The following is a 13978-nucleotide window of genomic DNA, read 5'->3' as shown; positions in this document are numbered from 1 at the left end:
CCCAGTATATAGACTTGAGTTTAGAAAAAATTAGTCAAAGAAAGCACCACGTGGACTGCAGAGCTAGTCACTCCCTCCCCTGCATACCCTCCGTACCTTCCAGGGCCTCTGTCATGGCCTGTTGTGCTGACACAGGTCAGAGTGGGCTCCTGTCTCCCCAACTAGGATGTGAGCACCACAGTTATGAGGGTGGGCATCGAAAGGGACATTCTAGAAGGCATCGAAATGCGAGTTTGCCTTGCATGCCCTGAAAGTCCAGGCCCTCCCCTTCTCCTTCCAGAACCACCCAGTCCTCCTCCCTCAATAACATACAATAAAATAGAATGTAATGAAACAGAATGAAATAAAATAAAATATTAAAAGAAGCACTGTCCTCTCTCTTTCCATGATGGGGAACTTGACTTTTGATGGTAGCAAAAGGTCTCGCAGAGAAGGAAGCCTGTTGCCACTAAGGAGACAGTTTATGAGAAATCGCTCCTGATCCATACATTTGCTAGCATTTTACAGGCATTCACGGATGGCGCCCTCTCAAGGCCCCTGGGTGGGAAATGATAACAAATGCAGTTCCCTCTGTTTTAGAGGCAGGAGGATTTGGGTCACTCAGGGTCCATAACATAGTCCCAAAATTGACAGAATTCACAAAGAAAAGGGAAGCTTGTTTCTGAGACAAAGCTTAGGAAAAGAGAGACCAAGCCCCGGGCCGTCACTGCCCCTAACGCCGTGTGCTTCCCGCAACTTGCTCCCGCACGCGTTCCATCACACGTTCTGCTGCACGTTTGATTTATTGTTCCCTTGACGTAAAACCCGACAATACTACAATTAGAAGCTGCAGAGGAGGGTGCCTGGAGGGGGAGCAGTTGTTTGCTGAAAGATGAACCGGGATAAGGGAGCAGCTCAGCAGCGTTTTCTTGGGCCGAGAGCCTGCTGTTCCTAACGTGGTGACACCAAAACAGAAGGGAGACTTTCTCTCATGACTGCTCTTGGTTCCTCAGAAGACACAGTTGGTAGTTTCCCTGCTTCAGACCAGGTCTGCCAGGGTCTGCCCGTCTGCTGTCTCAGCCCAGTTCCGCAGACAGAGCTGCGAGTGAACCTCTCGGGACCCATGTTTGTCGAGAAGGCCCTGCTGCCTCTGTGTTTCCTTCCTCCCGGGACAGTGCTCTGCCTGCCTGCCTGGGATGTCACGCCCTTCCCAACAGACGCTGCAATGAGCTGCAGAGATTCGGGTGGGCGCGGGGCAGGGCAGTCTGCAGGCAGGCTCAGACAGGGAGCAGGGGGAACAGCTACAATGGAGGGAATTGTATGCACTGAGCATACGCTCCTGCACTAACCCATGCGAGCCTCATGGCATATTGGGTTGTAGAGACTCAGATGCGCATTTTACAGAGGGGGAAACTGAGGCTCGAGAAGTAAAGGAGCTCATCCAAGACAACACAGCCAGTGGGGAGAACGGTGAGGATCTTCATCCAGGTCTGTCTGGTGCTAAAGTCCCTGGTTTTCCCTCTGGTTCAATCTGCCTCCGCAAATGGGAGAAGAGCCCCCAGAGGGTTCAGGAAGAACACGTCAGAAAGCTGTTCCCCTCCAGACTGTTTGGGGCCTCCTCTCCTCGTCCTTAGTTAGATCCTGGTTAAAAGACTGTCAGCTTTGTCACTGTTAACTCCTTGTCCTGGCGGGGACACGCAACTCATGTTGACTTTACAGACTGCTCCGTCCGAGGTCAGGGTGACTCCACTGCTCCCCCGCTCCGGGTGTGGTCCCTCCAGAGGAGAAAGGTCAAGCTGTGGAGTTGAAGTGTGTCGGGGGCTGGGCTGAGCTTCCTCGCAGCTGCCAGGCTGGACAGACTGTGGCCTGGCCTCTGGTGGGGCCCAGCGTCTCATGGGCTAACGTCTACCCAGCGCAGGCTCCATGCCAGCCAGTCTCCCGGGTACCCTGCCTTTGTTAGTGATCTCACCGAATACTCACGTATGCTCTTTGAGGTGGAGATCAGCAGTCCCATTTTGCAGAGGGGGAAACTGAGCCTCAGAAAATCAAAGCGACTGGTTGTACATCATAGTGGAATGGGATTTGGAGTCAGGAAGACCTGGTTTTGAATGACAGATTTGTTATTTTCTAGCTCCGTGCCTTCGGGAGTGTCACTATGACTCCATGAGACAAAATTTCCTTGCAAACCAAGGTAAAGAAGAGAATTGTCTCCTTGGTATGTTAGAAGAATTAAACAGGGTATTTATTTAAAATAAAGTAAAGTAAAATGGCATATAGTAGGTACCCAGCAGATGGTGGTTTGTGTCATTACAGGATTGGTCACTAAGTTTAATATCACATGTCATTTCTGATCGTCGCCAAGAGGCCTGTGTTGAAATGTACTCTGAGCCATAACTGGGAAAGAATGCTGGTATCGACTAGCCATGTCTGCCCTGGCATGGGAGGGGGAGTGGGTGCATATGTGTCACGGATTTCCCAGACCTGTGTTAATATTATCATCCAAGGTCTTACCAGGTGGGATTTGACTCTAGGTCTACCTTTATCCAAGGCACCCACTCTACTATATTCACTTTCATCTTTTGTTAGTAGTAATTTCCTGAGTGTGTTAGTTTCCCATGGCTGCTGTAACGTGTTACCACAAACTGGGTGGTTAAAAACAACATAAAGTTATTCTCTCACAGTTCTGGACGCCAGAAGTCTGAAATCGGTATCACTGGGCTGAATTAAGAGCCTCTGGAAGCTCTAGGGGGGAACCCATTTGTTGCCTCTTCCAGCTTCTGATGGCTGCTGGCATTTCTTGGCTTGCGGCCACATCACCGCCATCCTGGCCTCCATCTTCACACTGTCTCCTCCCCCGTGTCTGTCAAATCTACCTCTGCCTCTCTCTTAGGAGGACACTTGTGATTGCATTTAGGACACATTTGGAAAATACAGGACAATTTCTCCATTGCAAAGTCTGTAACTTAATCATATCTACAAAGATCCCTTTTTCTTGTAACATTTATAGTTTCCGGGGATTAGGACTTGATATCTTTGGGGGGCCATTTTTCAGCCTAACATACTGGCCTCTAATCCCTATTCTCATCAGATTTTGTCAACTTAATGTCCACCTAAAGATCTTATTTCACCCTAGAAGGGTAAATTATGAGAAATCCTAAAATAATCGGTTGGCCTAACTCCAGCTCTTACTCACATTTTAGACCCCAGCCCTAATCTCTGGGCTTTGATTTTTTCTCTAAAGACCAAGCCCCCACCAGGTATTTCTGCCTGCATTTCGAGCCTGCAATTCTGACTCCCCATCTTAAGACGCTCCTCTGGCTTCCCTCTGTGTCCAGCATGGAGTGCAGCCTCCTAATCCTGGCTTCGGGGTCTTCCATGGTCTGACTCCTTGTATAGTTGGGTAGGCTGCTTATCTGTAACAAATAGACCCCAGCATGTCATGGCTCATCCCTATAGAAGTTTTCTTGCTTACATCCCTGCCCTGATGTTCAGGTGTACAGGGGGACTCTCCTCTTTCAGGGACTACATTCCTTGCATTTTGTGGCCTTACTACCTCCTAGGAGGATGAGTAGGGGCACGAATAGTGTACATTTGCTCTCCCTGCATTTAATTGTAAGACCCTTAAGGTCAATCCTTAGAGGCCAGATTTGGTCAACCGGATGTCCCTGTGTAGGACTTTGAATTTTAAGGGAGTGACCTAAAGACACAAGGTCAATTGAGATTAATTCTGACAACATCATCTGCACCATCCAGTGGCAAACGGTAGTGACGTCTTAGCCAGCGTATTTCTATAAAAGCCTTGGATTCCTGCCACCGTTAGTTTCCTTGGCTCACTCATTTTCCATGCCAGGTTCCCCAGTCTTGCATTGATGCTGTGGGATCCCAAAAGCTATCCATTTCCTTGACTGTTTGAGTTTATAAGTATCATTTTCCAGTACCTGAACTAAGAACCCTGCTTGATACACCTACCTCACAGGGCTCATGTGCAGATGAAATTAAATGAGACATGGAAGAAGGAAGTGCTCTATGCACTTAAATGTTATGTCAGGGCAAAGAGGTTAAAAGTAGTTGCAACTTATAAGATCTAGCAATTGCACCCCTAGGTATTTACCCAACTGATTTGAAAACTTATGTCCACACCAAAACCTGTACACATGTGTTTATAGCAGCTCTATTCATAATTGCCAAAAGTTGGAAGCAGCCAAGATGTCCTGCAATTGGTGAATGGATAAACAAACTGTAGTACCGCCGTACAATGGAGTATTATTCAGTCATAAAAAGAAATTAGCTATCAGGTCATGCAAAAACACGGATGAATCTTAAGTGCATATTTCTTTGTGAAAGAAACCAGTCTAAAAAGGCTACATACTGTATGATTCCATTTATATGACATTCTAGAAAAGGCAAGCTATATAAACAAAAAACAGATCAGTGGTTCCCACAGGTTCTGGGGTTTGAGGGAGGATTGAACAAATGAAGCATAGGGGATGTTTTTAGGGTGGTGAAACCATTCTCTATGAAACTTTAAGGATGGATACATGATACAATTCACTTCTCAAAATCTATAGATCTTTACAAGAGAAAGAGTGAACCTTAATACATGCAAAATTTTTAAAAAGTCATTTGGGAGGTTGGGGGATCCTAGGATGGAATGCAGATTGTGACAAAACAATCTAACTGTATTATAATGATGTGAAAAGACCTCACAGGAAGGGGTCGGGGATAAAGGTCCCGACTTAAGTAATTGTGGAGATGAGTTGCACGTAAGCAGTGTCCTCCGGTAGACAAAGTGTTACCCTCTGGGGGTACAGGTTAAAGATTATGAAACCACTATAGATGTACACTTACATTGAACAAGTAAGTAAATGGATGGTGGGTGATGTTAGCCAGGTGTCTCACTGTTGGAGTGGGAGATTACAGACAAGCAAGGGAAAAAGTCTAGAATGATCCATGGAATGATGGATTAGAGCTGGAGATGTCAGTATGAACTCACGAGTAGCTGAATATAGATACAGATGGATATATATAGAAATATTTATAGATGCAAGTATACATGGGTTAGCACACACCCATATATTTCCTTTCTCAGCTGAGGTGCTGACAGACCCCCAGACGACAGAACCCAAGAAGCAGTGATGCCCTCAGTAGCAATGAGCACACCTAACACCCAGATCTTGGTTTCTAATACTGTTCTTCAATAAGAGGGATGAGGACTCCTTGGAGAAATGGCTGATCTGGGACTGGGGCGGGAAATATACAAGATGAGCCTGAAACATTTTATAGTGACAAAAATTAATGAATTTCTGAAAAAAAAAAAAATGATGGCATGTTAAAGGAGCTAACTGAAAGGGCTTCCAACGGCCAAAGCTGGAATAATTTGAGGAACGAAACAGTGTTGCTTTATAATCCAAAGTACAAAATAAATATCCATGAATTAATACCTATATATAAATTATTAAATAAATAAATAGGGAGAAGAGGCAGCATTCCCAAGCAAAGGATTCCAAATAATTCATGCAGCTAAAGGGGGTGGGTTAAAGCTCCCCACTCCTTACATGTAGACAGTCTGTAGTGATGTCCTTCCAAAGAGGATGTTACAGAAAGGGGAGAGGGGACGTGACTTCACAGTGGACGAGCCTGATGAACACGACCTCAGCCAGGGCATCGAGATCAACGTCACCAGTGCTAAGTCATGTGGATAGTACGCATCCTTGATACCATGAGATGAGAATGACACTTTACCTCTGTGGTCTTCTACCCCGAAACCCGTAATTCCAGTGTAATCAAGAGAGGAGCATCAGCTAAATCCCAGTTGAAGGACATTCTGCAAAATACCTGAGGAGTACTCCACAAAACTGTCAAGATTATTGTAAATAAGGAAAGTCTGAGAAACTGTCACAGCCAAGAGGAGCCTAAGGAAACACGAGGACTAAATATGGTGTGATATCCTGGATGGAATCCTGGAACAGAAAAAGGGCATTAGGCAAAAACTAAGGAAATCTGAATAAAGTGTGGGCTTTAGTTATTAACAGTGTATCAGTATTGGTTCATTAACTGTGACAAATGTACCGTACTAATGTAAGATGCTAATAATAGGAGAAACTGGGTGTGGAGTATGTGAGAACACTCTGTATTGTCTTTGCAACTTTTCTGTAAATCTAAATCTATTCTAAAATTTTTTTTGTTAAAAAAGGTTTAAAAATAATGAAGGTAGTTGCAACTTCGGATTCAGAAAGTCTGCCCAGGAGCCAGTGTCTAAAACAGACATGTTACCTCCATTATGTCAAGCTAGACTTGAACCCTACTATACAGATGGGAAAACTGAGGTTGGAGAGAGACAATAGGTTACCTCAGGCCACACAACTAGCAAGGGGCAGAGCTGGGATGTGAACTCGGCTACCACAGCCATTGATTCCCATGCTCTTTCCTCTACTGCCTGGCAACACACACCCGCCTGCCTCTGGCTGGCCACCATGTTTATAGGCAAGACTCTTTCATACACACGCTCTCTCTCTCTTTCCTAAGTCTTCTTCAGCCCCAGCCTCAACCAGACTTGCACATCACTTTTAAACAGCCTCAGACCTCCAGATTTGCATTGGCTTCCCTTCTTTTTCCAGTACACCTCCTCCCAGCCAACTCCTGGGACCCCCGAGTGTGCTGCAGAGACACCCTGGAGCCTCTGTCCACATCCTTGCTGTCCTTTGCCAACTTTGAACCTGCAGGAGGTGGTAGGAAGGAGGAGGGTGGAGGAGGGGCTTGGGCCGGTAGTAAAGGGCAGTGGGCGTGGGTGAAGGTGCTTCAAGCTGGCAGTGGTGGTTGGGGAAACCCTCTCGCTCCGTGTGATACATACACAGTGCTTAACACAGCTCCTGGCATGAGGGACATGCCACAATTTTAGATTTAGAAGTCTTATGTAGAGTATGTGATCAACAGTAGGAGCCTACACTCTGATGCTTCCCCATCTGCCTCCATAGGCGAGGCTTGCTTATCTATAAACTCTTGCAGAGCATTCATTCATTTCTTCGGTGAATAGTTACTGAACGCCTCCTATGTGCCGTGAACCTGTCTAGGTCACACTGCAGCCACAGGAGATCAGGGATGACCGGGCCCAGCAACCTGTGCTTCTCTCAGGCCTGAGTAGGAGGCCAGTGAGTGGTGGGATTAAGCAGCTATTGAGAGAATGTATCTCAGACTCAGGAGAAGGGCCCTAGACTCTGCTTTCCGTGTCACTCGGGCTGCAGTTCCACTGACCCAGTTGTTTCCAGGTTGTTGAAAGCCACCCCTGAGCTATAGAGAAGTTATTACAAAGAAGGATGTGACCACCAGAACCCAAACAATTGCACAGCATCTGGTGGGTGGCCCTAACTGGAGCCCAGTGGAAAGGTCATCTAGTTGTAAATGCCTTTCCAGAACTTTCCAAACAATTTGGCAAATAACGCTTCCATCCTCTTCCTCCATTTCTAATTCTGTGGAACGTCAGAGTCAAAACCCGGCACAGGGTCTTTACGATGGGATGTGTTAAATGCAGAGCTTCGGTGAACCGCAGCGAGCACTGATCAAGCACCAACCGTAGCCAGGCTCTGCATGGTGTGCTTCCTCCTGTATTGTTCCCTTTCATCTCATCCTCGTAAGAAGGTGATGTCAGGCCAGGAAGAGCAGACATGAGGCACACATCTTTGATTTGTGCCTAAGGCTCAAAGCCTATATGACAGATTTCAACATACTTGCCTCATTTCCGCCCTGATGTAGAGAAGGGTTAACTGAGGGAAACATGGGGATGACCAGGCCGGAGTGAGGAGGCAGCAGGGGTCATTCTCAGCAGGAGAGGGTAAGAGGGGACCATAGTGCTATTGGGATCTCAGCGTCCTGACCCAGTGTGGGGCCTCCCCTTACACTGGAACGGGCCTGGGAGTCTCATACATGCAGAAGGCGGCCGGCTCTACTAGCTGAATGGCAATGTACCCCCGGGGCCTTGGCACCTGCAAATCTATTCAACAAATGATGATTTAGGATGTCAATATTTGACTCACTTTGCCCTTTTTATGTGGAGACAAGACACAAGGCCACCCTGACCTTCAAACTATAGGACACACATTTGAGGGTTCTTTTCCCAGAACAATCTGTATGATGGGCAGTCAGGAGACCTGCCCGAATTTGCTGAGTAATATTCAGTGAGTCTTTTTCCCCTGGGCTTCATTTCCCTCAAATCAAGATGGCCAGAGTGTGATTATATTTAACAGATGTGGGTTGTGTGCTGGCCCAGGGTTTTGTGCTGTCACACCCCTACATACATGTTCCCTTTAACCTTTCGAAGGCCCTGAAGGATAAATATTACCTGTGCTCACCGCTGCTGCTCCCATCAGAGCTCCCTGTGCCTGGGTTATCTCTGCAGCCTCCTAACTGCTCTCCCTGCCCTCACCACCCATTCTCCCCACAGCAGCTGGAGGAGGCTTCTAAACTGTCCATTAGATCGGGACCCTCCTGTGACCTTCCCACCTCCAGGCCCTTTGGGGTTTCACTTTCCCCTCCTTCCCTCTGCTTCAGCCACACTGGCCTCCTTGCTGGTACTCAAACCCCACCAAGCTTTTCCGCACTCACTCAGGGCCTTTGCACGTGCTTTATCTCTCCCTGAAACACTCCTTCCCAAGAAAGGCATTGGGTCTCGCCTCCATTCCCCCAGTCTCATAATACCTTCTCAGTGTGGGCTTTCCTGACCGTCTAGATAAAATAGCAGCCCCACTCCCCTGCATAATGTCCCCGTTTCTCTTACCGTGCTTTGTTTTAACCTTATTGTCATAGGACATACTATATATTTACTTGTTCGTTGGATTTTTCTCTGCATCCCCCCTAGAATGTACACTCTGGGGACCAGGACTTTGCTTTGGTCGCCAGTGCATCCTCAGTGCCTGGACCAGTCCTGACACATGGTAGGAGCTCAGTAAACCTTTGTGCAACAAATGAACAAACTAGATGACTTGAAGTCACGCTGAGCCAGGATCCAAAACCAAATACTCTACATGGAGGTGCCAAAGACAGCAATGTAACATGAGGAACGACCCTTCCACACGCTGTCACAAAAGTTGTCCAAGTGACTGTGGGAATGAGGGAGCAGATGCAACCACGGAGGACCAGGAAGAGAAGGGGTTCATGTTGCTCATAACTAATGCAAGGGCCTGCCTGCTACTTGCACACTGAGACCCGTCGGCAGGGAAAGTTGACGGGAACTGACAGAGCAAAGAGAGAGCAGGGCACAGGAACGTTACAGCAAGGGAGGTCACTTGCTGCAGGTCACACAGCTGATTCTAACCCAGGTATATGTGACCCTAAAGCTTGCTCTTCACCGTGGCCGTTCCACACTGAGGCGGTCGGAGCTGCCGGAGGCGGAGACGTGGTGGGCTGCGGACCAGGCAGCAGCGAGACTGGGTCAGTAGAGAATGTCTCTCTCTTTCTTCTGGAATGCTCTTTCCAGATCTTCCCATGGCCAGCTCCGGCTCACATTCAGGTCTGTTTTGTGTGTTTCCTGCATTATTTAAAAACATTCAATTCTGCTTTATTGAGAACAACAGAAACAAAGAAATAAGGCGGCTGGGTGAAACTAAGTAAGAATAGTGAGTGGGCACGTAGCTTGTGAGCCACACTGGACATAGACATAGTGAGCAGAGCATACACGTGTGAACACGGGAGGGATGGGAGGAGAGGACCTGAAAACATCAAATATTAAATATTCATGGCACTCAATGTTCACAGGCCTTAAACTGTCCACCACTAGTGACATCATTCTGGCCAAATGTGTCCTGTGTCCAGGACACTCAGACAGAAGCCACTCACTCAGCAGGCCAACTGGTAAACCACAGCTCGGGCCTAGAGCACTGGCCCCGCATCTCTCTGACGGGACACGCGTATGCTGGCTCCAGGGACCTTCATCTGCTGAGCCCTCTTGCTCACCCTCACTTCTGGTCTTCACAGCCCACTGTCAGCGGGCAGCCTGACCAGGCAGAGAGGGAGACAGGACACAAAAGCATTGCATAGCCCAGGATTCAGATGGTGTGCTCCTGTGACCCACTGCAGCCTGTCACACATGCATTAACCGATGCCGTCTCTTTCCTCTTGCTTCTCCCTGTGTTTTAAACAGATTTAATAAACTGCATAGTTAGAGCATCTTCACTTGGTCTGTGAGTCTTTCTGTTTGGTGGTTTCTGGAAGATCCTGCCTGGTGGCATACCTGGGGGCTACCATTGCATCAAAGGGGTTTCCCCACAAAAAGGTCTCAGCTCAAATGTCACCTCCTTCCACGACAGGAGTTTCTTTCCCAATGTGGCTACGGGAGAGTGGGAAGTCATTTCCTCCCAACCAGGGTGCATGGAGCCACAGAATTGGGATTCATGGCAAATTAGGCTGCTGATTTGTACGTTAAACAAGATTAATTCCATCCATTAGCCAGAGATGTTTTCAAAGCACTCGGCACAAGAACAAGGAGCAATTAGTGTCTTTGTATTAGTGGATGTGGGCGTGGGGCCAGGATGTTAAGGGGAGGGGGTTGAAATTTATACACTCTTTATAATATCATCAAAAGTAAATGAATTATGAAAGCAAAAGAGCCAATCTGAGGCTGCCAGTGCTAATTACTGGGTAGGATAGAAAGTTCACAGCAAAGGAGGAAAGAACCATCGGAGAACCACAAGGGTTCGGATCAGCTTGGTCCACAGGCGTCTTTAGACAAGACTGTGGTTTTATGGCTCCACCTTCAGACGCAGGGAAAAAGCTCTGTTTTTGCCAAACAAATGAAGAGGCTGGATCGTGATGGGTGATTTCATTTGTTGTTGCTTGTTTTGATTTTTGACTTTTAATTTTCTTCCTGGTCTGAGCCTTCGCAATGCTGGACAAGTGAGTGGAGTTGATTCAGAGGGAACTTAAGACCTGTTGGGAGAGGTTGACTGATACAGCCCCGGAGCCAGCGGCGCTATGTAATGATGATGGTAATAATAACACACCCAGTGACAAAGAGCTTGCCACTCTGCCACGCACTGGGGAACGTGGTCTCGGGCCCTCCACAGAGCCAGACTTGGGGGTACGTGGAGGCAGTGGGCTCACACTGATGTAGAAGAAGTGATTTTGTGGGGCCGTGGTGCATGCACGTGACATTAAAGAACATGGCCTCACCCAGGGAAAGCTATTTTTCTTTCAATTTTCCTCTAATTCTTCTGCTTAGATCATGGAAAAGGGTTCAATGAGAATGCCAGCCTATCTAAGTCCTCTCCTAGCAATTGCTAACCCTCTTTTTAACAGAAGACTGGCAAACAACACCATCAAGCTAGAATTTAGTAACAATTTTTATGTGTTTTAATATATCTATTTGCACAATTACCTTCTATCAATGTAAAATGATCATGGTTTTCCATCTATAGTAATGATACAAAGTTTTATGTAAAAATAGTGAAGTGATTCTAAGAAATTATCAAGTCCATGATTTGATGAATGACATATGATCATACAGTATAAATTATGAAAGTGACACTGAATGTCTGGAAAATGCCAGTGTAAATGAAGGAACACTGACCAGGGTTTTAGGAGAGCAGATCAGGTCTGTTCCACTGCTGTGTGATCTTGGGCAAGTCAAGTCTCATAACCTCTCTGTGCCTCAGTTTCTGGTTGGACAATCCAACACAATGCCAGTTTGACAAGATGCTCTCTCAGAGACGGACATGCTATAATATAATCCTTTCTATCCCCACAGCTGGGGCTGGGGGGAAACTGAGGCTCAGAAAGGGCAAGAGGCACTCGGCGTGGCCAGAATGCCAGCACTGGGCTAGGCACATGGCAGGTGTGACCCAGTATCTCCCTCTCCCCTCCCTCTCCCTCCCCTCCCTCTCCCTCCCCTCCCGATCTTGCCAGTCACTAGAGAAATAGCCCCGAATGCATTTCCCACTGACAGAAGATCTACAAACACCAAGTGAAAAGTAAAGGGCAAATTCAGTGAAACCACCAGCTATTTTGAAAAATATCTGGTCCCTGTTACAGCTGATAGTTTGGAAAGCAAGAAACGTGTGTCACCCACAGAGAACTTCTGGTAAATGTTAGCGCTGGGTTTCCAAAAGCATTTGGTAAGAGTAACTGGTTGTTTTCAAAATAACTGGCTGTACTACAGGCAGAGGGAAAAAATGTCAGGAGAAATATAGACAGAAAACTGATGGCAGAGGTCAAGGAGTCCCAGATGGGGGAACTGGGGTGACAGTCTACATTTTCATCGTAAGCACATAGTACGCTTCGTAATCTGAGATGGAAAAACCAACAGAGATATATGTATATATATGGATTATAAATTCAAATGTTTATGAGGTCCAGATATAGAAAATGTACTAAATAAAGCAAAAATCAGTGAAGCAGGCAGAAAGGAAGTGGGGGAAATGGGGGAGACCAGTGAACCCCAGACAATTGCAACAACTGGAATGTTGGCCCAGAGATATCAGATGGTTAAAAGAAAAAGATGGAAATCCATATTTTAATGTGAAACCTTTCTTTTATTGGTACCTCACTTCTTAAAGATTCTGTGTGAGTTAAACTGACCTGAGGGCTGCCAGTTTGAAGTCTCTGCTCTGGACACCCAGAAAACCCATCCAGAGGCCCCACTTCCTGGGTCCCCTGAGGAAATGAAGGAACATGGAGCCGTCCTTCCGTGGACTTTTTGCTCCATCAGATCACGGCAGGGTAGGAGAATCTACTTCAGACACCCCCTCCTCGGTGTGCCCACAGTTCCACGTGTGCCAGGTTCCAGAATGGCCCCTCTCCCCATGCAATTCGGAGCAGAGCTAGCCTACCTTCTGTGTGTCTCCTGGGTTGTAGGCGCCCTGAGGGCCGGGCTCCGGGGACTCGTCTCTGTCCCCTGGCACCTGCAGGCATGCAGTTGAGTTTTGCAGGATGCAGGAGTAAATGAATAAAGAGGACACGCGAGCTGCTCGAGGCCAACTTAACTGACCTGAGCTGAGTACAGTGGACAAAGGGCAAGAAATGACAGCATTATGGATGTGTGTGTCTCCATGGCTTGGCCGTGTGTCTTTACTAACAGGCCTACTTGGTGTTTCACCTTTGAATGCCTTTAGATAAAAGTGGCCTGTAAATGATACAGGGGAAAAAAGGACTCATGCTCAAAGAAGTTTTGAAAATCTTGGGTTTAGCTACATTAAATGTGCTTTTTAAATTGTAGGACTTCTCAGAACCTTTCAATGCTAATGATTTCCCAAACATATTTCACTTTCTTGATTCAGGAGTAACTCATTATGACAAGTATTCCAGGGTAAACAACTTTAGAGATGCTGTTCTAGGGAATGAAAAAATCCAAGACCCAGAAGGACATGCCCATGTTGTTCTCAGGTTTCTTAGCCAACAGCCGCTCTCATTTGACAAAGCCACGGCCTCAGGTTTGGCTGGAATGGCATGCTAGGGCAGGAGAAGGGCGTCTGCGCCTGGCTTGTTAATGGCCACTGATGTTTTCAGGGCCCTTCCTCCTGCAGTATCTCATTGAGCCTCACACCAGTCAAGGCACGTATTCTTACCGCCACTTTACAGATGAGAAAACTGAGGCTCAGGGAAATTAAGAGGTAACCATTATTTTTTTTATTGTGGTAAAATATACATAACATAAAATTTAACATTTTAACCTTTTTTAAGTGGACAACTGAGTGACACTAAGTACATTCACAGTGTTGTGCAACCTTCCCCACCACCCTTCTCTTTTTCATTTTCCCAAGCAGAAATTCTGTCCCCATTAAACACCAACTGCCCATTCCCACCTGCCCAGCACCTGATAACCTCTCCTCTACGTTTGCTCTCTGTGAGTTTGCCTACTCTAGATATTTCAGGTAAATGGAATCACACAATATTTGTCCTTTTGCATCTGGCTTATTTCACGCAGCATAATGTTCTCATGATTCATCCATGCTGTAGCATGTGTCAGAATCTCCTTCCTTCCTACAACTGAATATGCCATTGATGTATATGCTAC

This window comes from Ceratotherium simum, chromosome 4 (assembly GCF_057802395.1).
Source record: "Ceratotherium simum simum isolate JZ-2026a chromosome 4, ASM5780239v1, whole genome shotgun sequence".
NCBI lineage: Eukaryota > Metazoa > Chordata > Mammalia > Perissodactyla > Rhinocerotidae > Ceratotherium > Ceratotherium simum.
Note: the sequence above shows the minus strand (reverse complement) of the source record.